At 43.2% G+C, this 26,911-nt stretch overlaps 1 long non-coding RNA gene across 27 annotated transcripts in view; it reads left to right on the top strand.

The window, feature by feature from the left end:
* LOC123835466 (uncharacterized) overlaps positions 1-26,911 on the top strand; it is a 138,653-nt gene that overhangs the window by 29,904 nt on the left and 81,838 nt on the right. For 13 of the 27 annotated variants that reach the window (XR_010406481.1, XR_010406474.1, XR_010406471.1 and 10 more), the window contains 3 exons: positions 8,586-8,844; positions 9,988-10,122; positions 13,626-13,781. This is a non-coding gene — a long non-coding RNA (uncharacterized LOC123835466). Of the gene's footprint in view, positions 1-7,482; positions 7,682-8,585; positions 8,845-9,696; positions 9,780-9,987; positions 10,123-13,625; positions 13,782-24,725; positions 25,965-26,911 lie in introns of those variants that run through there. The other 14 variants (XR_010406488.1, XR_010406486.1, XR_010406477.1 and 11 more) reach the window with 5 other exon arrangements.

Here is a 26,911-nt window from a genome sequence, read left to right as displayed (position 1 = left end):
AGTGTGGGCTAACCTGAGTAACTTTTAAACAAGTGGGATATGCAGGAAGTGACGGTGTGTGATGTCTAAGATTTGGACCTCTCTCTCTGACTCCCTCTATCTGTCTCTGTCTCAGTATTTCAGTTCACTCATTCTTGGGAAATCTAGCTGCCTTTTTATGGGAACACTCAAACAGCCTGACAGAGAGGCCCAGTAAGATGAACTGAGGCCTCCTGCCAACAGCCATGTGAGTGATCTTGATTGCAACCTAATGAGAAACTTTGAGCTAGCTCTCAAATTCTTGACCCACAGAAATCGCGAGGAAAAAAAAAGTTGGCTTGAAGCTGCTGTGTTTTGGGATAATTTGTTATGCAGCAATGCAGGTATCCCCCGCTTTCTGAAAGTTTGTCACTTCACTTTTATGAAAGACTATTAGTACACTGATGGCTTTCTTCATAAAAGTGAAAATCCTCTTCAGATTTCTTTAGGTTAGTGAAAAAAGGTACTAATTTTGGTTAGTGAAAACAGGGTCTTTTATAAAAACTACTCTTCTGAAATTCCTGAGTGTTAATATTTTTCTTCTTTCTCATAGCCTTAATATACACTTGATTTGCAGAGTTTATCCCATTGCATGATCTATTTACATATCTGTCTTCCCCATAAAGCATTAGATACTTGTATTCTCAGACGTCTGGCATGGTTCTTGGCATCTTATATATTAGATGAAAGATTTAAAAAAAGCTTCAGCCCAAATCTGAAAAAAAATCACTCAGAGAATAAGACAAAGGATAAAAAAAAGAGTTATCTCTATCTCTACCACAGTAATTCTCAGTTTGGACCAGAGATAATAAAAAAGCAGAAAACCCTCAAATGAAGTCAATACTGTATTTTTTTTTGAAAGCTTGTGAGCATATGAAACAGTTCTCTTGTTTTGGCAAATGATAGACATTTCTGCTCAGATGGTGGGTCTAAAATCACAGGGTCTGTAAAAGACCAGGATTGGTGTTTTGGGTTTACAGGTGAACAGGTTGGAAATCTATCACATCCAAAACAAGCTCTGGATTTATGGCTTTGATCAAGTGTAAATAGAAGGTATATAATTTACTAAGCTATAGAGGATGTTTGATGTTTTTTAGAAGCCAGAGCTACAAAGTCAAATCAAATGGTGGAGCTGGTATCTGGTTAATTCCATGTGGACCCATTGATTTGGAATGAGAGTTTTCTGGATATGCCAGCCTACACAGACCTGAAAAATTGAGTATTAAAACTGAGATTCAATGATGATGATTTGTGTTTTTATTTTAATGATCATCTAGACATTAGTAGGAAAGTACTCTGGGTTATCTGGAGGTCAATCTAACAATCTCTTAGAACTGCCATGTAATTTCAGGTCTCAAGTTCATGATTCACCATGGCTCAAATGGCCCTGCAGGTGACAGGGTTTAACTTCTAATGCAATGTTTCTCAGATGGAGGTCTGTGGGCTTATAAGTTTAAGGATCCACAAGTTCTTACATTTGGAAAACTGTGATAGAGACAATAAATGCTTCCTCGGAGGAGGGATTATTGATTTTTCATCTGGGTAGTCAAGGGAAGGTTTTATGAGGGAGCTGGCATCTGAACTGGCCCTCCAGGACAGACCCTGTATGCTTTCTCTTAACAAATGACATCAAGTGTCTATTTAAACTATCTGCTTGAGAAAATACCCACCTTCCAGGGGCCATTCATTACTTCCTGGTTTTCTTTGAGAGTCTCGATGTGTTAGTTATATTTAATTATGGTGTGGCCCAGAGAGAAGATGTAAGGAAAACAGTGTGTGCAGGGAGCCATGGAGGAAAGGAGAGGGTGGGGTGGCAGAGGGAACAGAAAACAGCTCAGGTTAGCTGGACTGCAGGGCAAATGCAGGCTACAGTGGACAGGGGGTGCAGTGCTAGCAAAGTCTTTTGTGAAGGCCAAGGCTCAAGAGTGTCTATTTTTTTCCTGTGATTAGGCAAGGGAGGTGTGTGTGTGTGTATTTTCCAGGGTTGGTCATTTTATACTGATGGGGATGACTCTGACAACATTACAACTAACACAAATTCATGGTCCTATTGTTGAATAACCATGTCAGCATCATTTTGTTTTAGAACTCTTGCTCATCAGTAAAGCTGTTGGGCATGTGGGGAATTTTCAATGTATATGTCACTTTGGGTCCTTGAAGAAGACATAGGAGACATGTTTGGAGTATGTGCCTTGCCCTTGCTGACAGAGTGGACCTGGGCAGTCATGTCTAAACTGCGTCACCCTGCCCTCTCTTACCCCCACTCCAGCAGGTGAAATCCAACTTGGCCCTTAATTGTGGGCGAACCAATCCATTGCCTGGGCTGAGCTAATCAGGCTCTGTCTTATGGGGATTTGAAATTTGGACATCAGTAAGATGAGGGAGCTGCCAGAACTGAAAGTTTGTTCCAAGCAAACCGTGTTGAAAGCAGGGGAAGCCTATTGAAAGAGCAAGGTGAAGAAAGAAGAGCGTGACCGAGACAAAATCCATGTAGAGAGAATAACTCTGGTTTCTGGTTTTCCAGTTTCAGTTCTAATTCCAACTTGGCCTGTATCTCATTTGTTTCCTGTCTGTGCTTCCCATTCTCTTTAGGATCGCCTGTTGCATCTTTACAATAAAATTCTCTATGCTTAAGCTAATTTGAGTGGTTACTCTTTTGTGCACCCACACATAACCCTTCTAAAATAATGCTGAATTTTCAAATGAAGCCATTTGTTCTCGGGAGACCATCAGGCTGCAGGGAGTATCATCAGCTTACCAGTGCAGGTGCTAAGTCACCTTTCACTGTGAAGACATGAATGGCTTCGGTGTATTATCAAGGACTCTGGGAGACAAGTTGGCAAGTGTGGCTTGACCATTTGCTGGATGAGATCCCACCTCTTAATGCACCAAGGATGGACCAAAGACCTCAGCAGTCACAAAGAAGGTCTACACCAATCGTAGCCATGGATATTTTGACAAAAATATGAGACAAGTGACAACATATATATATATGTTTTACGCTTAATTTTCCATTCTTCATTGTGAGTACCAAAATCTCACAGCTGAAGAGAAGTCATCACCATTCTTTCAGACATGTGATGAAATCTGAAGATCTCTTTATACTAACTGCAGGATTTAATCAGCAGTGGGTAATGTGAATGTGTGTACTCTAATGAATTTCAAGTATTGCAACCTGCAGAGGTTGTCAGTGACTGAATTCCTAGGCTATGCAACTTGTAATTGAAAATCTTTACATTTTAGTTCCACCTGTCATTGTTCTAATTCTATTCAAAGAATATCTATTATAATAATACTTTTTCTCTATCAAAAGTTACGCTTTAGTAGAAATGTATATCATTAGAAATTATTAATTCCAACCTGTTGGTAACTTGGAAATCTTGACATTTTTTCGGGTCGTTGAAACTGTAGAAAAGACTTTCATCTTGATAAATAATAAATTTGGTAAATATGAGGTAGGGATGAGAAATACTGTTTTAAAGTCGATTTCCTTTAAGATGCTGGGAATCTTACTCAGGCATCCATGCAGCAGGCAGTATCAGAGGACTACACCAACAGGGGATGGAGACCCAGGGCATCCTCTTTGCACTTTTTTCTTCAAGAAGAGTTGCTCTTCTGCTGCTACTCATCTGCCTATTTGTGGGAATTCTATTCTTCAAATACAGAAGCTAACGGCAGCATAATGAAGTTTTGCGTATCCTCGCTGTTGCTAGATTTCTTTGAGCATGGACAGTTTACAAGGAACAACCAAACTGCACCACAAAATGATATTGATATTATGGGATTGCATCAATAGCATTGGCTGTTTCATTTCCATTCACTTATCAGGCATATTTACTTCTCAGATATTTCCTTAACCGGAATTGACTGTACTATAATTGCCTATTTCTTTGGTCCATTGGCTGTTAACCTTGAAGTGACTGGGGTAGAGCTGGCGAGGCCTTCCCTGTCAGGCCTGACCTCTCACTATGCTGGAGAGAGCGCTACCATGACAACGGCGACAGATGTCAGCTAAGCAATGTGCACCCTAGAAAGACTCCTGTATTGAGAAAATCGATCTTGTAATGGTGCCGCGGAGCACATTCGCTGAACTGCCAAGTGTTCTAGGCTTAATCATTTATTTCATCTAGCAGAGAGAAGAAAACATAAAAGAAATGAAATGAATTTGACCTCTGTCTTTTGAGTGACTTTAGTGCTACACTGAATTCTAGCAAGTGCCTCTTATGAATTTTAAAAAATTACATTAGGAATAACATTTTGAAGTGAAATGACTCTTGTAATGCCAACCCTCCAGAAACATGTTATTTCAAATGTCAGACACATAATAGTCATTTGCTACTTTCTGTGTATGTCCAGGGGTTAGCTCCGTCTTGGGTATGTTTCAGGCAAATTATTATAAAGGAACCAGGAATGAAGCAGACCAGAGCCTACTGCCTTGGCTTTCTCTCTTTTTCTTAGCATAAGGGGTCTTCCTTTGTGCTGATGATCACAGGGCTTAGTGAGTAGCATCAACAGTGTTTCGTATTGACAGCTTCACACCCCTCTCAATTTTATAGTCTTCCAATAGCATGCTTGTGTCTCTGTCTCCAGAGTGGAGTTTGTCTCCATGACAGTTAATCCAGGGACAGCCTTCCATCGCCTTGATAAGCTTGTCATTCAAGCCTTGACACCTCTCATTCATTTGAGTCTGGCCCGCTGGATATGCAAATGATGGAGGACTGAAAACCATAATCCCTCAGCCGTGATGGCCAGTATGTCAATGTCACTATTTTTGGAACGACCACTTGGGTAGTAGTCGGGGAGTGGTGGAAAGCTAAACCAGGGGACACGGAATGCACTTATGACCTTTCTTTGGCTCAGAACTACATTTTTTGAAAAAGCAAACCCTCAAACTAAGACAAACCCCCAAAGCTTAAAGATTGTAGACAAATTTCTCTGATAACCTTGCCCATATAAATAAATATCATTGAGAGTGATTATAGTGAAAAGGATCTCTTAAGATTTTCAATGCGCTATGTCTGTCTCTTGTGCTGTGGGATATTTTATTGCATTTTTGCCCTCAAGTGGAGCTGACGGGAGCCAAGCTTGTAATTTAAATCAATAAGAACCCTTTACCATGGCCATAAAATACTTGGCTAAACCTTTGAAGTGGCCACAGTTGAATGCACAGTGAACACAGTAGTATAAATGTTCCTTAAGATGTATTGTATGAGACCACTACTAGAACAGCATTCAGAGGAACCGGCTGTAAGCATCTTTTGTGACTGATGGGAGAGGGTCCCGCCTGCTTTTGATCATTTACATGCACTGTTCGCCTTGCCACTCCAAGTGGCTCTAAACAAGCCCTCTTAATTGGCACATCACCCCAGCCGCAGCCTTCTGCTTTCCCTTCAGACCTTTTCACTATCTCTTCGGCAGGGTTTCTGGGATCCGGGTCCCCTTCGAAACCAGTAATTCACATCTGATATGCTGTTGTGTTGACTGCCCCTGTTCCTTTGCACTGTAGCCGGGAAAACAGAACAAAGGCGGGTTGTTCATCCCCGTCAGGGGAGCAGGGAGCACAGCGCGTGGGTTCCACAAAGCCGGCAGGGCAGCGGGCTCTGCAGGAAAGCGAAGGCCCCGGCTGCCGCTTACCTGTTTGTTTCTTTTGCAGTTTTTGGAGCAGAGTTCTTCAGCAAACTGTCAGACCTGAAGAAATGGTGTTTGGCTCCCTCTGTTCCTCTCTCTGCCTCACAACTGTTCTCGCCTTTCTTTCCCTTTCTCGGCTCCCTTTTGCTGCCTTTGCTTCTTTGTGTGGATGGATGGACGGAGGGATGGATGAGTGGATGGGCGCTCCTCACTCTTGTCCTCTGTGTCTCTGTCTCTCTTTGTCTCTCTGTCTCTCTCAGATTCTAAAATCCTCTCTGATTCTGTAATAACAGTAAACAGTAGTCATCTGAGTTTGGAATTTGGCCATGATACCTTTGGGACACGCTCCCTCTCCTGGTTGATAATGTTGCAGCTATTATGCTGAAGGTGCAGGCTCAAACCTGGGTTGACCGTCACTTCCTTCCAGAATCCTCAGCTGACCACTTTTCTTGGCCACTGCCTCACGGGAGTCACTTATTCTTGGTGAAAAACCAAAGATAGGGACCAGAGTCACAGCCACTTTCCACTTCGATAAAATACCTTTCCCCCAGTTCCCCCAGTCTTCGAATGGGACCTCCATGTATCCCAGTGGTTAAGGAGATGGATACACACTCTTTGTGGCCTTTCTTCTTGAGGTAGGCACTTTCTGAAGGGCCTCTCTGGGCCTAGATCTGACCCCTGTCGTGGGTCACATGTCATGTATGTTTGCCGCATGTGGTCTGGCCACACGTTGTTTTCTGGCCTCTGCAAACCCAACATGATTAGGTGGCCTATGACATTTCATCTGATGTTTACCAATTTTTTTTTTTTTTTGCTTGTATGTGACAGCAGAGTAGGCAGGGCCTTGAAAATGCACTACTTCATATTGTGTAAATGGCACTTAGAAATGTGTGCAACGGTAAGCTATCAGGGCTGAAATCAGATTTTAAAGACATACCAATGAGATTTAGTGCTTGGAACTGGTCTGGGTCCTGATTTGAACAAACTAACTGTGAAAAGGTTTTTTTGTTGAGACAACTGGGGACTTTTGACTATGGACTGATTATTAGATCACTTAAAAAGTTCTACAGGGGAAAAAAATACTACTTGCAAAGAAACGTACAGAATAGATAAATTTGCACCATAGATGATAATGATTCAAACTGGATGATGAGCAGAAGAAAGGCTCATGGCACTATTCTCTCTATTTTTCTATATGTTTTAAAATATTCTGTACTACAAAGCCAGAAAAAGTCAACATGCCCCTTCAGGATTGCACAGTCACCACATTTACACCTACTGTTCAATGGAATTTTATCTCATAGGTCTTTAACTGTTTTCCTGTCAGCCTTTTACTTCACATGGACAAATCATGCTTCTGTTATATGACTGTTTGAAAGATATCTCTATCTCTTTGCCATCTGTGGCTTGAGTTTTAACATTTGACGTGGGAATATTTGCCTGCCTGCTCTCCCGATTTGGACTGTAAGCAGCTTGAAAGCAGGCCTGTTTCAGGGGCACCTGGGTAACTCAGTTGGTTAAATCTCCAACTCTTGGTCATGAGGTTAAGTCCCACATCGTGCTCCATGCTCAGCAAGGAGTCTGCTTGAGATTCTCTCTCTCCCTCTGCCCCTCCCCTACACTGGCACATGTGTGCTCACTCTCTCTTTCTCAAAGAAAAAAGAAAAAAGAAAAAGAAAGCAGGCTTGTTTCTTACCTGTCGGGATTTCCTACCTCGACTCTCGCAGTAGAAGGCCCAGAACAGGCTGGAACACATAAACCGTGAAATCTAAGCAACTGAATGCAACAAAAGTCCATTTCCTGTTGTGTGTCCGGCATCCCTGTTTTGTCTTGCAGCTGTGCTCTTGGGAGCAGGTGGCCTTCCATGAGACTCCAGCAGGGCAAGAGAGAGATGGAGGTAGCTGGCTGGCTTTGGACTGCCTTGTCCTTGGAACGTCCCACAGAATTTTCCCCGCAGTCCATAGGCTGGAACTAGTCACATGGCCCCACAACCGCAAGGGAGGCTGGGATATGGAGGGGAGCATGTGGCTATTTGGTGAGCATGAACCTCTGTCACGCAGAGCTAAATGATGTTTGTTGAAGCTGCTTCTTACCCCACATGCATATGCCTCCTGAATTTCAACATGAGAGAATGCCAGGGAAGGATGCTTTGTGTCATTTGTATAAGATAAGAAAATGATAACCAGACTGTTTCCTCCTTCTCCTTCTTCTTCTTCCTTTTTTTTTTTTTTTTTTTTTTACCACACACTGGATTCTTTTCTCTGCAGCTAGAACCCTGTCTCCAGTTAATGGCAAGACCCCAGCGCTCTAACCAGCCACTGTTCCAAGTATTTGGCTCTGTGGCTATGACAATTGGAATTGGAGGCAGAGGGACCCGTCTTATGTCTGTGCCTAAAGATGTAGCTCTACCCTGTCTAGGGACCAGCTCTGGCTGCTATAAGCTGAGGGTGCTCATAGGATGGAGTGGGACACTGATTGGGGCCTACACAGTTAACATAGTAATAACAAAAAAATAACAGTGGTATATCAGACCATTGTAATTATACATTATAGTGAGAAGTTTTATCTAAGGAATGGACACCACTAACTAAATAGAGAAAATGTAGACTCTTAAGCCAGGTACACATTGCTCTGTATATGCTATGCTACTATCTTCCTCAAATTTAGTGATTGACAGGTACCTGTAGATATTTACTTATAGGTAAATGGTCTATATGAATTGGTGTTACAGACCTCTCTACCTGCTCTGTTCTGCCTCCCTTCCACCCCCTTCCTCCATGACTTTTTGTTCCAGGCTCACTACTGTGAAAATGCCATTTCTTGTCCGTGGTGCAGAATGTGCCCATTAAAACTGATATGAATGAGAAAACCAATCTCCAATTACCACACCAGCCATTGTTTTGGATGTAAATTTCATTCACTTAATTTTTTCCCAACAGGTACATATCGAGCATGTGTAAGCCCTGTGTGCCTAGGGTGATGCCAAAGAGCTAGAAGTTGTGACCTAGTTGAGTAACTGTCTGCTTGGATCCTATGGATGAATCCCTCAGCGTTGTTCAAGCAAGGAAGAATCCAATGGCAAAGATTCACCTGGGGAGACAATGGAAAAAGGGATCTCAGGGCTAACTTGGGCCAGAATGAGGCAGAGCTACCACCTGGAGCAGGGGACAGGAACCGTCAGGACACAAGGCGCCCCAGGTCAGAGAATCCCTGTCTCTCTCTGGGGTCACAGGCTCTGTCTTTCCTTGCATCTCTGCTTCTCTGTGGGCCTTTGCTCCATTATCTCTCTCTGCTGACTGGCTTCTGCTACCTCATGGCATTTGTCCCCATTTGTGTCACATTGCTGTGGCTCTGGCTTGACATGGCCCTGCCTGGATCTCATAGCACCCTTTCAACTTCTTGTCACTCTCATGGAATTCCCTAGCTCAGACCCCTGACAAAGACATTCTGATTGATCCAGTTCTCTTTCTCTCCACTATGTTTTAGGTTCTATACCAGGGGGCATTGGGAAGCTTTTGGTTTGGTGAACATGCCTGTTCTAGTTGGCCATGATGGATTGGGGGGGTAGGGGCCTGTTGTGTTGTACAGTGCATGGACACATGGATGACAAGAGCTGTGGGTGGGGCAGGTTCCTCAGAAGAGGCTGTGTTATTGCAGCCCTGCTGGGGCTAAGAGGTGAAGGTACTCAACCAGGTAGATACCTTATGAATGCTGATCTGAGAGTCTCCTAGAAACAATGGGCAGCCATTCAGGGCATTAAGAGGAGGGTGATCTATTTGTCTCTTTAAATGGCCCCTGTGACTGTGTCCTGGAGAGTGAGCTGGAGGGCCACAGATAGAGCGACACTAAGGTCATTTTAGAGATAGAAGAAGAACTGGATGGGTTACCCTGTGTTTGGCAGTGAATGGTAGTCATCTCTTGCCCCTCTTCCCCTGGATATCCGGGCTCTATCACACTGGTCCCCTTTTAGTTCCTCAGATTCCCTTAGCTCATTTCCTCCTCAGGGCCTTTGCACCCACTCCTCATGTGCCCTTTGTTGGAACTTTCCAGCTCCACCTACTTATCCTTCAGTCTCAGCTCCAGTGTTACTTCCCCAGAAAGCCTTCTCTGACACCCTTCCACAAGCAAAATAGGTAAGACCCTTAATTCACAATTAGTTATTTAATGTCTGTTCTTCCATTAGAATGCAAGTCATTTGAGTTCAAGGATTATGTTAACCATATTAAAAGAAGAATCCCCTGTACCAATATGCTGCCTGTTAGATAGTGGGACCTTAATAGATATATTTTGAATGAAGTATGCTGGCTTTTCTCATACTGTCTTGTTCAATCCTCCTTACAGTTTTATAACTGCATTTTTATGGATGTGCAAACCAAAGCTTAGCGAATACAAGGCAAGAAAGTGGCAGAACCAGGATTTGAAGCTAAGAGTGTTTAACACCAAAGTCTTCACTCTTCATATCACAGCAGGAATAAGGTGAGGTTATTTTATTCAAGCAACCTAATTCAGATTAGGCCAGAACACTATGAATTCATTTTGTTCCCTTGCTCCATCCTACTGAGATCAATTTAATTCACTTAGTATTTATGGAGTGCCATGAACTCAATTCACTATGTTAAATGGGAGGGCAAGAAGGGACAGGCTGGGCTTCAAGGAAATGCTTGTAGTAAGCTGGACGTAGAGGGCCTCAGGAGGAGGAGAAGCTCGATGCCTCCCAGAGGAGCAGCCTGGCCAAAGGCCCGGGGCATTGAGTCATTAGGAATGACTTTTGGGGTTGGCAAGGTCCTACTGTCCCCAGTCCCTGCTGAGATGGGTAAAACATTGAGGCTGGCTGCTTCATGGAAAGCACTTGGCTTTGGAGTCCCCCTCTGCTACTTTCTAGCTGAGTAACAGTGGGCAAGATACTTCCACTCTCCCAATTTGCAGGGTTGTGGTGAAGATTTTACAAGAAAATGCAGGTATAGCACCAGGCTCAGTGCCTAGCATAAGGTGTTGATGGATATATGTGACCTTCCATTACCACTGAGCTACTGGGCAAGCATCCTGTCTGCTCATCCAGATGGAACAACCTGGGAGGGTGCAGAGAAACATTTCATAGTGGGGGGTCCAGAAAGTCAGTGGCCAAGAGTATCAGAAACAGTGACAAGAAGATACCCCCACTCCCCCCTTTTTTATTGTTGAGATGGCACTTATATAACATAAATTAACAATTTTAAAGTGTACGACTCTGTGGCATTTAGTACATTCACAGTGTTGTACAACTATAACTTGTGTCAAGTTCCAAAGAATTTTCATCACCCCAAGAAAAACCCTGTACCTGATCAGCAATCACTCCCCCAGTCCTTCCACCTCTCAGCCCCTGGCAACCATCGATTTGAGTTCTGTCTCTAAGGGTTTACCTATTCTGGATATTTTGTATAAATACAATCATACGGTATATGTGACCTTTTGTGTCTGGCTTCTTCCACTCGGCATCATGTTTTGGGGGTTCATCCATGTTGTTGCATGTGTCAGAATTTCCTTCCTTTTTTATGGCTGAGTAATATTCCTCTGTATGTCCATATCACCTTTTGTTTATCCATTCATCTGTGGATGGATATTTGGGTTGTTTCTACCTCTTGCTATTGAGTATAATGCTACTATGAACATTCACAAACAAGTGTTTGAATACCTGTTTTCAATTCTTTGGGGCTTATATACCTAGGAGTAGAATTGCTCAGTCATAAAGTAATTTTCTGCTTAATTTTTGGAGAAACTATCAAACAGTTTTCCACGGTGGCTACACTGTTTTGCGTTCCCACTAGCGATGCACAAAGAGTTCAGAGTTCTCTTCAGCTACCACTTGCTTTCTGGTGGCTTGGGTTATAGCCATCCCAGTGGGGAAGAAGTGGTTTCCATTTGCGTTTCCTCCCATCTTTATTTTCTCAATGCGGAAGAGGAGTTGGGTCTTCGAGCCTTCTCTGACTTCTCAGACCATCCCTCGTGGTTAACATGTTAAAGAGGCTGCCACAGGGAAAGAGGTCCACTGATATACTTTGAGCTGAATTTTAAATTAGGACAAACCATGGAAGGCCATTTGGGAGCACTCCTCATTGAAATTACAAATGCATACACACTTTGACCCAGAGTTCCAAGTCTAGGAATCTGTTTTATGGATATACTCCCATGTGAACAGAATGATGTGTATATATGGTTGCTCACTGCAGTGTTATTTATAACAGTGGCAGATGGGAAATGAACTCAGCGCTCCTCACTGGGGGACTGGTTAAACAAATTTGGGGACGGGCCTACAATGGGGTACTGTACAGTTGTAACAAATATGGAGGCACCTCTTTGTGGACTGATACAGAAGGAATTCCAAGACAGATTGTCAAATGAAAAACAAAGCAAGATGTAGAACAGTGTTTCAATAGGTTGCCCATCATATAAAAATGGGAGAAAAAAATGTGTGTGTGTGTATGTGTGTGTGTGTATTTTCTTGCATATTCATGAAATACCTCTGGCAGAGGAAATTGGTGATGGGGGACAAGAATGGGAAGTACAGTATTTATATTCTACCTTCTTGTGCTTTTGGAATTTTAAACTGTCCAAATATATTTTTCATTCAAAAAATAAATGAAAGAAATTAAAATAAAGAGAATTCATAATCCCTAAAGATCTCACTGATTTGGGCTCTGTTATTCTGATTTTATGGTCAGTTTGGTAGGACATGGACTCTAATGTAAGATTTTTTTTTTTTTATGCAAGCCTATGCCAGGGATAGGATTGTAGGAGAAGTAATTCAAACTCCCATCCTTCCCCCTCCCACTGCAGTCCTGGCTGCAGCCACAGCTTGCTGACTTGACCACAATTTGAGCTTGAGTCAGCCAGCCTGAGGCCAACCCAAGTAACGTCCTGCAGCACGCCGTCCCTCAGGCCTTCAGACCACAACTGAAGGACCAAAGGAGCAGAGGAGCAGATGTGGGTGGCCCTAGGCACTGGATGGAGATTGTGTCCTAAGTACATCTTCGAACCTGAGACTTGGAGCTCAGTGCCACTCCCCTACCAGGCAGCCCAGAGGGCTTGGAGCAGACCAGAAGGCCCCAGACACGGCTGAGTGCTGCCACTTTCTTGCTAAGTGACCTTGGGCAGATCACCACAAGTTTCTGAACCTCTGTCTTCTCATCTCTAAATGGGGCTAATCAAGGCAAGATTGTTGTGTGTTGAGGAGGAAAACTAAGAGGGCTTTTAAAATGTAAGCTCTCTGAAATGCATAGAAGAACATGAAGGGTTATCTTGAAAGTCACTGAAAAGTCCACATTGGCTAAACGTCTCTGTGTGTGAGGTGTTTGAGAGCTGAGGAGACCACAGATGAAAGTAACACATTTTCCACCCTTCAAGGTTTTGAGGGCTCATCGGCTAGTGGGAGAGGCGGATGTGAGACGATTTATTACAGCCATGTGTTCAGCGTAGAACAGAATAGAATCTATTGTGTAAGGGGACAGAGAGGAGGGCATCCATCCTGCTGGGGACTTCAGCAAATGTTCCAGGCACCAGACTATATTAGGGTAGTATCTGGAAAGGGAAGTAGGAGGTTGCCAGGTGCACACAGAACATTCCAGGTGGAGGCGACAGTCTGTGAAAAGGCAAGACAGGAGAAAGAGTAGAGTGTCTTTGGGCACTTCCACGCAACTGTCTGCTACAGACATATGGTGTGCGGGAGGAGGCGGGCAGAGGAGGGACGAGCAGGACTCCTATCAGAAGCCTTTTTATCGTAGGTCACAGCCAGAGGGCGCAATAAGAAATATAGAGCAAATAAGTCAATATGGAGCAGCAAGGAATCATTTTATAGAACCCCTGAGTGAGCTGTAAGATACAGAAGACCCTGAGCCACCCGATTTTTCAGTCCAGGCAGTAGATGAGTCTGGCTCCCAGTCATGAAGTCAGTCCGGGCATTGTGTTTTCCTGGCTGAGATGTCCATCCTTCCTCCTGACAACAGGGCAACCCAGAGACAAGCTGTCCTCACCGGCAGTCCCTTGTCCCACAGCATCCATGAGCACAGGAAGTTGCTGTGTCCCAGGATGAAGTCACTGATCTAGAACACAGGGCGCTCTCTTATTGGCGAGAGCCGCCTTGGAGAAGTCTTCTGCTCAGGGTAAGTCCCAAGATCAAATGTGAGACACATGCTTCATGCTTTCCAAACCTCAGACACGATCATGTGCCTCCCCCAATTTGAAAACTGCCTTGGGTCTTCTCTGACTGCAGAATCCAGCCTAAACTGCTTGGCCTGATGCCCTGGGGTTATCCACAACAGGCCCCTCACCTTCCCTGTAGTCTCAGCTGCGGATACTAGGGGGAATCACCTCCTCTTCTGGATTCTCAGCAGTTGGCACTTTCCTCTCTAAGAGCTCTTTCCAGATTGTTCGTTTTTGTGCCCATTTCTTAGGAAGTTTGTGGTTCCTTGAGGATAGCGGTCATGTGTGACTCTGTAGTTTCGGGGTCCAGCTGTAGGTCTGGCTCATAGTAGGTGTTTAGTAAATGCTTAAAGAATGGATGCCTGGGGGCAATGGGGAGGGAGGTGTGATCTCTGGCAAAGATGTAGGGAATGTTTTCTGAAAAGAGTGAGGGGTCAGGAATGGTGAGTGGGATCCTCTTCTTCCTTTTCTCCTGCTTTTAAAAAAATTCTCTCCCTCTTGCACTGCTGCCCTCACATCTATGTTTTATGCATCCTTAATTCTCCAGAAATACCTTCTGTGCTGGCCTTTATGGATTTGGGACATGGATACTCACATAACGCCCCCACACAAGAACAGCTATCGTGGCTGATAAATCAGAGATCTCTAATGCAGATTTCTACTTTACCATTCTTCATTGAATATATTAGGAAATATTAGTCACAATGAAAATGAGAGGTAGGAGAAACATAATTCAGTGTTCTGACACAAGGTTGTTTTCTATGGTCCACAGGCTAATTTTTTTTTTTCAATTAGAATTAGAAACTGATGATACTTTCACTTTTTCCCTTAGGAAAATATTTATGGATCTAGCCATCTTACTTTGAGGGTAATTCTCCGATGATTCTGCCTAAATGTTTCTCCTTTAATTTCATCCCAAGGCCAAGCTTTAATGCTTGAAATGATTAGTTCATCCTGCAACTAATTTAGAATTTGAGTTAACACAGACACAGTTTTCATGTATATTCTCATAATATTTGAAATAACCCTTTATCTCCAAAGTGTCAGAGTTGTACTTACAAATGTGCAGAATTTCATCCAAGGTGGTCACCAGTTTATAAACCAAGGGCTCAACAAATCAAGGCCTTCTGAATCATCAGGCCCTACCTACTATTTTTAAAGACTTTAATGCTTATGACGCATGAATAGGTATTGTAGGCTTATTACAAATTTCACATTTTAGTCAGTTGGTCTCATTTACTTATTAAGAGCCATTTATAGAAAATTCAGTTCACCCGACTATCTGCATAGGGTAATGTGGGCAAAGACTCGGTAAACTCGTGAGAACTATACACCTTTTGGGCATTATATTAATGTCTGCATGTCACTGCACCTGCCAGACTGCATTTTAAAAAGGTTGAAACACACTACATATATTTGTCTACCATTTCTGTTACAAATAAATCTTTATTATTTTCCACATTAAGATAAACGAAACCAGAGAAGGGATGTAATTACCAAACATAAAGATCCAGGAAGAAAATGATCTTTTCTTTTCTTTTTTTCTTCTTTCTTTCTCTCTCTCTCTCTTTCTTTCTTAAAAATCTTATTTATTTACTTGAGAGAGAGAGAGAGAGAGCAGGCATGAGCACATGAGCGGGGCGAGGGGTAGAGGGAGAGGGAGAGAGAGAATCTCAAGCAGACTCTTCACTGAGTATGGAGCCCGACATGGAGTTCAATCTCACGACCCTGAGATCATGACCTGAGCTGAAATCAAGAGTCGGACACTTAACTGACTGAGCCACCCAGGCGCCCCTCATATCTTCCTATATCCTCAAGAGAAACTAACTCTTGCTTCCCAGGTACTTGCATTTTCAAGTCGGGTAATAACCTTCATCCAAAGTGAGGGAGCCCTTCCACTGGAGATAAGAAGTGACTTAGCCATAAAACCCAACACTATCCCTCCCCACAATGTGCTTCCTGCTGGTTTTCCTTCCAGCAGAGCTGGTTTGAAGGCTCTGGATTTTTGGCCATGGCTTCAGGCTGCTGTCCTATGTGGCTAGCCTCAGAGGGCCCTCTGAAAACCCAAAGAAGCTTCATCTGCCAGGGGATTAATTTCTTGTCTTAAAATCATTCTTAAGAGATAGTATTTAAACATTCGCTCTCTTGACCCTAGAATTCTCTTCTCAGAGTAATAGGTCAATTACACAGGTGGCGACTTTCTCCCCACGGCAGCTACAGGGATCGTATCTGGTAACCCAGCTCCTCACTGCACTTGCAATACCATGCTCCTCCCCAGGGCCTACAAGGTCCTTTAGGATCCTGCTCCCACTACATCCCCAGGTGATGCCTCTGCCTCTGCCCTTCACCCACCCTGCTCTGGGTCCACTCTTTTCTTGTCTTTATCAGCACCATCTTCATTTTCATCCTGGATCTTTATGTTTGGTAATTACTTCTTTATTTGTCTATTTTCTTCCCCCACCAGACTGTGAACTCCATGGGAACAAACACTACAGGTCTGCTGTCTCATTGCCATCCATCCAGCCCTGGCAGATGCCAGGCTCAAAGTTGATATTGTTGGCAGACTGCCAGTTGTCCATCTGAGTCTGTTTTCCTTCCTATAGTAATAGGATTTAAGCTGCATATTGCCTGGTGCCCAGCTAGACCACATGAGCAGCATCCTGTAGGGCTGGGTAGCTAGATACCCAAGTCATCACCTGAGGAAGGAGAGAGGAAGTGACGTGTGTAACTTCTGCCTCATTTGCTCAGAAACCAAGGCCTAGCTCCCAGACTGGTACTCACCTTCCTGAGGGTAGGAACATGGCGGTGCCCATGTTCAGCTTGACCACATAAACAGGGCACCACTCTGGATGGTGACAGAACAGCTGGATGAAAGGTGAAACATGCATCTAAATGACTATATATGGCAGAGCTCCCCCAACCTGGACCATTTGCCTTATAATGTTACATGAGTGTGGGATAAACTTGTGCTTTTAAAAGCCACTGTATTGGGGTGCCTGGCTGGCTCAGTCTGTAGAGCATGGGACTCTTGATCTTGGGGTTGTGAGTTAGAGCCCCACATTGGGTGTAGAGATTACTTAAATAAATACATAAATCTTAAAAAAAAAAAAGCCACTGTATTTGGTGGTCTCTTTGTTATTCAGCTTAGTTTTCAACCTGACTGACACACTGTTGAATAAATAGTTGTTGAACCATCAGGGGCTTGCCATATTACCCTGTGCTATCATATCATGAGGGCACATCATCACTGGGGGCAGTCAGCACCAGGAATCATTCACTAAGCACCTGCTGGGTACTGGAAAACACACACACCATGAACTGTCCTATGCTGGTTGGGTATCCTCATCTTTTCCCACTCAAAAGTTCCCTTGTGGCTTGCAGTGTCTCACTGCATCGTTGACAGATTTTGCTTTGCCTTTCAAAAGGGACCAAACTTGAAAGAATGTCACAAGCCATGCAGCATGTGTTGAAGATTCTATGTCGCTCTGTGATAAAAGTTCTTGTGTGAGACAGAAATGCCCTCTCATGGCTTGTGGCAACCTGTGACCCACATCATAGTGGAGAGTCCTGCCCACTTCACAGTGCTGTAGTGACTGGCACAGTTCATGTCTGTGGCATTTCATACCTGAACTTTTAATGTTAGACAAGTTTTTCCTGAAACTCTTGTTCCATGATGGTGGGTGGTTGTGTTTGTTTACTGAACTTTTGGGGAGTATGCTAGCTGTGAGTCATGATTTCCCTAAGGAATTGTCAATTATGGCTTTAATTATGGAAAAAAGTTTTCCCTTTCTCAATGAACTTTTCTACTTAGGTGCAGTATATTTTTAAGCTCCGCTATTTTTGAAGAAAGACATTTAGTAGTCATTCAGTTAATCTCTTACCTCCTCCCAGAGGTAGCATTTAAGAAGTCGTCAGGATTTAGCCTTGTTTTAAGGCCATTTCTGCAGCAAACAGACTCTGAGATGGGGATTTGTATGCCGGAAGTTGATTGGAGAATGCTCTGGAAACAATACTTGAGAGGGATGAGGGAAGGAGAAGGGCACAGAAGGAGGAGTTGAACTTCAGTGAAGCTAGGATCTAGAGCTAGAATGGCCCTTCAGAGCGGTCCTATATTGAGGCAAGGGGGCTGGGCTTTTATAGTGCTCCTTCCTCCCATTTACCTGTCATGAGATATGGCTAGAAGGGAAAGTAACCTCTGATGAGGCAGCTCCCTTAGCCAAGGGCAAGGCCTAGAGAGGGCCTAAGATGTGAGTTAGAAGTAGCTCAAACTCCCTGCAACTAGGCGGGTGAGTGTCATGGTCCTAAAGAGGGCTCTAGGCGGCGCTGTCTGGCACCCACTTGCAGGGCTTCAGCATCGAATTAGCACCTGAATAACGCTAGCCTTAGGAGGACACTACCTTGCCCATTTTGTTCCTTGCAGTATCTCCTGCTCTTAGAACAATGCCTAGCGCCTAGCAGAAGCTCAGTAGGTATTTGCTGAATAAATAAATGAAAGCAAGAACACGCGGGATTACTCAAGGGATATACAAATTATGATACCTTTAATAACCTTTGTCAAAATTAAGGAAACTTACTTGACTTTAAACTTCCAAGTAGAAGCTGGAATCTTTTTTTTTTTTTTTTTTAAAGATTTTATTTATTTGACAGAGACACAGCGAGAGAGGGAACACAAGCCGGGGGAGTGGAGTGGGAGAGGGAGAAGCAGGCTTCCCAGAGAGCAGGGAGCCCAGTGCGGGGCTCGATCCCAGGACCCTGGGATCATGACCTGAGCCGAAGGCAGACGCTTAACGACTGAGCCACCCAGGTGCCCCTAGAAGCTGGAATCTTTATAGATGTATTGAAACTATACATGTATCATAAACTCTACCATTTCCTGTATTTGGACAGATTGTGGGAAAATGTTTTGAGTCCACTTGAGTAGTCAGGCAAGTGGCAGATGAGTTTCTTGTGAGGCAGGAATAAGTCAATGCATTCAGGGAAAAATACTCTAAACTCAAAATAAGAACACATGGTGTGATGAGATTTGACAATAGGAGAGAATATTTTAAGTTGGGGCCTCCATGGAAAATCCAGGAGACATCTTTGCCAAACTCACAGGCTGAGGGTTCTGAATTATAGGTTATGACTACATTTGTGAGAGACTAGGGATGAGTCAGACTGAGCCTGGTTCCTGACCAGCCAGTGGGCTATTGCCATGGCAAGGTCACTTTTGTGCCATGCATTGTCATCATTTCTAGCAGGTGCAGCAGCTTTGGAGCCTATATGTGGATAACACTTAGCAATCTACAATCACATTTGCAATCTCATTTGATTCTCAAATATAGGAAGAGAGTAAAAATACCCTTCTTATGGTATTACACTAATAATATAGACACAAAATCATTAACAGAATATTAGCAGTTTGAGTCTGACAGTACGTGGGATTTATCCCAAGAATGTAAAATTCTTTAAATCTTTTGAAAACTAATCATTGTAATGTAGTAAACTATAGAATATAGGAGGAAATCATGTGATCATCTCAATAAATAGGAAAAACACATCTGACAAAGACTCAGCGTTCTCAGTAAGTTAGGATTAGGAGAGAACTGCTTCACTCTGATGGAAGACATCAATGAAAAGTCTATAGATAACATCATAGTTAGTGGTGAAACGTTAAATCCCTTGCCCATAAGAATGGGAATAAGGCAAGGATGTTCACTCTCAGCACCTCAATTCAACATCGTACTGGAGGTCTTAGCCAGTGCATTAAGGCAGGAAAAAAAAAAGGCATACAGGTTGGAAGGGAAGAAATAAAGCTATTTTGAAGATGTATTTGTAGGTAACCTGACTACCTGCATATTACTGCCATTGCAGAGATCATGAAACTGAGTATCAGGGAGAAGTGACTCATGTGAGTTCTTACAGGCAGTACAAATGAAGCTGGCACTCAAACCTAGATCTTCTGGCTTCAAACACTGGAATGAAAAGGGGGACTATTTCATTCAATTAAAAAAAAACACAAAGTCAAGTTTCAGTTGTGCTTCTTACAAGAGTTCCAGTGGCATTGGAAATTTTCCAGAGAAAATCAACTAAAATGAAAATGGGGATGGAGAAAGGTTGTTGAGGATGGGCTGACTGGCCAGGTTCTTTGACCTGAGCACATTAAGATGTGGACAACATGCGGCTAGTGTGAACATGGATCCATTCACCAGACCCTGAAATAAATGGAGGGAAACCCTTAAGTCAAACTCAGGGCCACCCTCAACATTTGACCCAGATAAGGTAAGGATTGATGAAAAGTGCTTACTCAGATAAGGTAAGGACTAATGAAAAGTAACTTTAATATACTTATGAAACTCAAGAGGTGGCACAGGATAGAAAAGATTTAGAGAAAAAGATGTCAAGAGACTTGTAACTAGGGTGACCATATCATTCATCATCATGACTATGACCCTTATGAGTGAAAGGAGGTGCTATTAGTAATTACCTTGAGTCAACATGCACAAACCAGGATTGGGCTGGGCAAATTGGGACATTTGGTCCCCAACCTATAATAGGTGTAAAGGAAACCAGAAATGTTGTCATACCGAAGAGATCTGTGGGATTTGGGGATCTGCTCCGACTCTGGCATAGTCCCCCAGGCCAGGCAACGCATAGGTGAATGTTTTAGGGTCCAGAACCCCTATTAAGGAGGATAAAATCTTTGTTGATCTTTAGGGTTTTCCCTGCTATTGCTGCTAATTATAACAAACAAGAACAATAGCTGCTGTGTATTGAGTGCTTACTGTAGGCTAGACACTCTCAGAAGAGCTTTATGGGAACAATTCCATCCAACAACCCTAGGAGAAGGCCATTATTATCTCCACTTTACAAGTGAGGAAAGAGCCACTCAGAGAGGTTGAGTAACTTCCCAAGGTCACTCAGCTGGGAAGCGCGTGGGAGTGGAGATTTGAACCCAGACTTAACCATGATGTCAACCAACCCATACAACTTCCCTTTTGGGGTGCAGGCCATTTCAAGGACCAGGTGTGTGGCATAGGATGACTGTGTGATTAGACAAGCAACCAGAGTAGAAATAGGGGGACCTCGGTAACATGCCAGCTTTTTTTACTTCTGGGGTTATCCTCATCCCACACTGAGAGGCACAGAAGCTCAGGGTTGACAGCTGCCCAGCACAAGCATAGCCCAGGGTTTGACCTGGACCAGCACCAGGTTCTGTGTGTTTATTATTTCATTGTGATTCTGTGTAGACTAATACGTACCGCAGACGGGAATCCTGTCCCTCCAGGTAGCTGCATATCATTCCTAGAACCACCAGGTCATCACTGGGCCACACTTAATTCTTTTCATCTCTTTCCATCAGTCAATCTAAGGGCCTCCTTAATTATCTTTATTGCTTTTCTCTGAACTCTCTTCAATTTGCCAGCATATCGCTTTGCAGGTAGTGAGATACCAGAAGTGTGCAGAGAAATTATAATCTCCTGTGCATGATGTAATGCTTTGGCCTAGGAAGTTGAAAATCATAGCAGTTGTTTCAGCTGCCATTGGTATCATAACCTGCGATCAATTTTCCTGTCTCCAGTTAACTTAGGCTTTTTTTTCCAGTTAAGGTGACTACATGGCTCAAAGTCAATATAATTTATATCTGGAATATTTCAAGGTGTGTTTGTGTGTGTATTAAAAGCAAAAATAATGAAGCAAATTCAGGAAGCAAAAAGAAAAACAGAATTTCTTGCCCGTTGCTCACTTACTGGTCCTCCACTGTATCCCAGACCCCAGATGCCATGTTCAAAAGAATCTTATCGTGGAATGCTTTGAACATTTGAAATATTTGTTCATTAACAATTACTCTTGTTTTCTGTGACACCTCTTTAATGATTACATTTTAACTCTCATGTTCCTATTTGTAAATTGACAGCTCTTAGTTTGTGGTAACAGTGACCCACTGTGACTCAGTTTATAACCATCTTTGGCTTGCTTATTTTGGAATTATTTTGGTGTGAATAATTATATTGACCAGAATATCGTATTAAAATGCTAACCATGTAACAGTCTTTTTCCATAAGTAAAAATGGAAGACTGAGTTAACTCAGAGTTTCAAAAAAATTTTTGAACTCAGTTTCACAACTTGAAGTTCCCTCCTTCAGATCTAGAACACTTTATTTTTCAAGTCTTTTTGTCTTTAGAGTAGGTTTCATTTTTTTTTTACTTTGTATTATTTGCACAAAGATGGCTATATGAGTATCAATTCTTTTGACAGCAGATTTAGTTTTAAAGTTCCAGTATTTAAAACTTTTCTAGAATGTAATAAGAACACGAAAAATGCACAGCTTCTTTGTGAGGACAGGCTGTAGCTTGCAGAGTCAAACATAACCATGTCTGGAGGGTTATCTTCTCCCGTCTAGGTAACAATTTGGAAACGGCCTCTCAGAAAGGCAGTGCTGACCCTGGTTCCATCCACAGCCCCAGAAGCTGGTTCCCAGAGCCCAGAGATCTCATGATGGTATGAGATCTGGCTGATACTTTCAGCCCCCACCCATCACTTCCTTTGGAGATTTAGGCCTAAAAATGGTTTTTCTTCTCAAATGGTTTTTTCATGGTATAAGAATTTATTGTCTTCCAAGAATTTACCTAGGTTTCAAAGTTAGCCTCTTTTTCTGCAAGGTGAGCCTGGGGGTGGGAGAGAGGTGATACAGGGAATGGACTTCATTAGTCCATTTTGTTTGAAAATGAATACAGATCCCGGTCTTCGGTCTTCGGTGTGTGTCTCTGATTAAAAACAACACAACGCCACCATCCAGTACCACCCTGGAAACTTCTCTGCAAAGTCACAACACATCCTCTCTTGAACCTCCCCTGACTCTGTGTCTTTCTATAGCATACAGTATAATTTATAAAAGTGTGAGCAACTGTGGAATTGTTCTCCTAATAGATTCTGAAGATTCCAATTTCCATTCTGCCACACAAGACTGAAAATCCACTTGTGCTCACTTATCTGTATCTGTACCTCATCCCCACGCTGCATCAAAAATCAGGTTCAGGTGCAGGTTAAGAGCACACATTTACCTCCGGAATATGAGACTTATTAAATATCTCTCCACAATTAACATCACCATATCAATAAGAATTATCATTAGGTCCTGTCAATCAGGTGCTGAATTTTGCTTCAGGGAAACAAAACAATTTAAATTATAGCAAGTGGTCCCCTTCTTTTTTACATGCTTCTCTTTAAATTGGATAATTATGTGGCTTTTCATTAGATTCCTCTAAGTGTAATAGATCACGATATTCACCCTTTGACCTTGGTGATGAATGTCTCTAGTGAAAACATGTGACAAGCAGTGTTCTAATGAGAACAAAATACTGAATAACTGGAAATCTTGTATAATGAAAGGAGAAAGCAGGAGGGAAACACAACAACCTTTAAGGTGGATGTACAAAATGTATTTGTAATGCAGCAGTGATGTGGGTTGGGGAGAAAAGAGGCTATTTTTGGTTCTAATAATGTGGATAGAAATGCTGATTTTTCTTCTTTGGTATGTAAAAAAAAGGAGAAACAGACATTTCAGGAAATCCGCACATCAGAAAAGACTGGTCTCGGCTGAATTGCAAGCACAGATGGAGTGAACCCACTGGCCTAAGGGGGGATTCAAATGGTTTACTGCATCTTGGAACACCTGCAAATGGTTATCTGAGGGTACCTCTCATTTTATCGCTGTCTTTATGGCAGTTCCAAATGTGAGGATGGCTTAAAAAGGAAGTGATTTGGTCTTAGGGGATCTATAATCTTCAAGGGGGCTATTGAGGAAGGACAAGCGGAGCAAGGAGACCCCGAATCTCTCCACTTTGCCCTCTCTCGATCAGTGCCTGGGCAGCCTGCTCTGCTGGAGCTCAAGCACCTGCCATATTTCCAAAATTCTCAAGCTCTGATGGCTGAAAGGGATTGGGGCATCCTAAAATTGGCACTGAGATGAGGTCAGAGGTCAAGGGCAAGCTGGTGGCCTCTCACTTCTTCTTGCTTTCTTCCCCAATCTCTTCCACACTAAACTCCCCTGTATGACTAGTTGCTGGGTGGACCTAGGCAGAACTTTCTTCCTGGTGGAAATGGTTGGGGGAGTTCCTGTCACATCAGCCTGTGACACTGTGATATGCCCTAGGGTCAGAGAAATGGGCTTTCTCTTGAAAGTTTGCTTCTTTTAGATTTCCTAGATGTTTGCCTGTCCATTTGATTTTGGGATATACAACACAAGATCAGCCCATTATGGAGCTATTTATCAAAGGTATGGATTTGCTGTATCTTCTAAGGACATGAAGTTTGAGGCAGGAGCTACTTGTTAAATGCACAAGCTAGGCTGTGCTTGTTTAGGAATTGAAGAAAGGGAGACAGGAACCACCACTTTTTAAGCCCCTAGTATGTGCAAAGTGACATGGTACTGGGTTCTTGATACATGCTCTCTGATTTAATTCTCCTATCAAACCTTTTTATTCCACTTTATGATTTATGAAATGGCCTAACCATGACCCAGAACGACATGGTAGGAGGGCTTGGATTTGATCACAGGTTGGTCTGACCCTTGAGTCCATGTTCGCCAGGTTGAAGGTAGTACCTGACATAATGCTATAACGTCTCTTAAGAACCGTGCCTTTGTCACAAACTTCTCCCCAACTTATCTTCCCATGTCTCACACTTAAGAATTGATTTGCATTATTATGGACTTAATATTATTACTATCAATCTTGCTAGTTGTGCAATTCATTTTGCTTAAGAGAAGACAAGCAAGAGAAAAAACATCTGCCGTCATAAATTGATTTCTTCTGGTGCATTCCAGTTTGGGATAAGAATTTGCCATGAGTGATGTGTGTGCTTATAGAGGATTAAGAAGCTGACCAGGCTCAAAACCAGGGTTCCCTTTGTTTATCGGCAGATCTGGTCTGCTGAAGGTAAAGTCCGCGCCAGGTCCTCATCCCTGACCTCCGCCAGGTGGATCTGAGTGGAGACATCCTTGGTGCCAGCAACACTTCATCTCTTTGCACAAGAGTCTGCCAGGAAGAGAAATATCCAAAGTCCATTTTGAGCTCTCTGCCTGGGATTTACCTGCCATTTGTCATGGGCAGCGGGCAATTACTGGCACCCAGAGCCAAAGGAGAGCTAAAAGAGGGAAGGCCTGCCTCTCCAGCAAGATCATCGTTTTTCCATCAGTCACTGTGAGAGACACCTCCTGTTTATGTCCCTGGGTCAACTGCACAGAAAGGAGATCTTTTGGCTTCTCCTTAGTCACCCATGTGCTGAGAAAACAGGAAAGGATGGGTAATAGTAGTTGTTGCCAGTACTTGGGGGCTCCAGGAGGTGTTCCCAAGAACTCTATAAAGAGGGACAGTCATTCGTCTCTGAGATTTAAACCTTCAACACAAAATGCGTCAGAGTGGAGGCACTAGAAGTCATCTGAAGGAGCCGAAATAGTGCCCAGGCCCACACAACTCAAATACAGCCTGTTTGAACATTTTATTAGAAAATCTAAAGAGGGGCACGTGGGTGGCTCAGTCTGTTAAGCGTCTGCCTTCGGCTCAGGTCATGATCCCAGGTTCCTGGGATCAAGCCCCACATTGGGCTCCCTGCTCAGTGGGGAGCTTGCTTCTCCCTCTCCCTCTGCTGCTCCCCCTGCTTGTGCTCTCTCTGTCTCTTTCTCTGTCAAATAAATAAATAAAATCTTAAAAAAAAAATCTAAAGACAGAATGATTTGATCGGAAAGGGGGAGGGTTGTCCACCCCTGGAAACAGGACGAAAAAGAGAGTCTCAGGGGCAAATGTTAGCAGGGCCCACCCAGAACCTATTCCAGGGAGAGGGATCAGCAGTCAGTGGACTGGTCATTTCTGATCCTTGGAAGAGGCATCCCCAATATGGTGATGGAAGCCACAGACATTACATGTGTGTCATGGACAGACTTCAAGGATTCAGGTCCCTTTGGCAAGAACATCCCATCCTCTCATGTTGCCACTTAAACATTTAGTCTTCCCTGTCTTGCTCCAGTGTTCACCAAACAGCCTCCATATTGCTTCCCATAAACACTTACCGACAGAAAGCAGAGAGGATGGGACACTGACTTAAATTATCTCTGATAGTGATTCTTGCTAAAAAAAAGTTAGTGATATGTTTTGGTCTTTTTTTTTTTTTTTAAAGACTTTATTTATTTGACAGAGAGAGAGCAAGAGAGGGAACACAAGCAGGGGGAGTGGGAGAGGGAGAAGCAGGCTCCCGCGGAGCAGGGAGCCCGATGCGAGGCTCGATGCGGGGCTCGATCCCAGGAGCCTGGGATCATGACCTGAGCCAAAGGCAGACGCTTAACAACTGAGCCACCCAGGCGCCCCTGTTTTGGTCTTATATACAGCACACCTTGTGAGTTCATGAATAGTTGGGTCAGTTCTCTTTGGGCTGACAGGCAGCGTGCAGACCAGACTGCAGGCAGTGGGGGGACACCAGGCTGGTGCATGGTCAGGAGCCCCCTCCAGGAAAAGCTGCTGGCGCTTGGCTTTGGTGCTTACACACACAGTTGTGTTCCCAGAAGCATTTTTTTTTTAACCCTTAAGTGTATAGATTCTTAAGTGTATAGTTCAGTGGCATTAAGTGCATTCGTGCTGTTGTACAAGCATCAGCACCATCCATCTCCAGAACTTCATCATCCCAGTCTGGAACTCTGAACCTAGTAAGCAATACTGCCCCTCCCCCCTGCCCCTCCCCCTCACCACAGCTTCTGGTAACCACCATTCTACTTTCTGTCTCTGTGAATTTGACTACTCTAGCTACTGCGTTGTGAGTAGAATCATACAATATTTGTCCTTTTGTGTCTGATGTGTTTCACTTAGTATAATGTCTTCACAGTTCATCCATGTTGTAGCAGGTGTCAGAATTTTCTTCCCTTTTAAGGATGAATACTATTCCCTTGTATGTGTATACCACATTTTGTTAATCTGTTTATCTATTGGTGGATCTTTGGGTTGTTTCTACCTTTTGGCTCTCGTGAATATTGCTTGTGAATATGGATGTATAAATATCTGCTTAAGTCCCTGCTTTCCATTTTTTTGAGAATGAAAAAAAAAGGATTTTAAATTTCTA

This window comes from Mirounga angustirostris, unplaced genomic scaffold (genome assembly GCF_029215605.1).
Source record: "Mirounga angustirostris isolate CCGP_5_RB_7025 unplaced genomic scaffold, mMirAng1.0.hap1 SCAF_12, whole genome shotgun sequence".
Classification (NCBI taxonomy): domain Eukaryota; kingdom Metazoa; phylum Chordata; class Mammalia; order Carnivora; family Phocidae; genus Mirounga; species Mirounga angustirostris.
The sequence above is the reverse complement of the archived record's forward strand: the minus strand, read 5'-3'. Positions and strand labels throughout refer to the sequence as shown.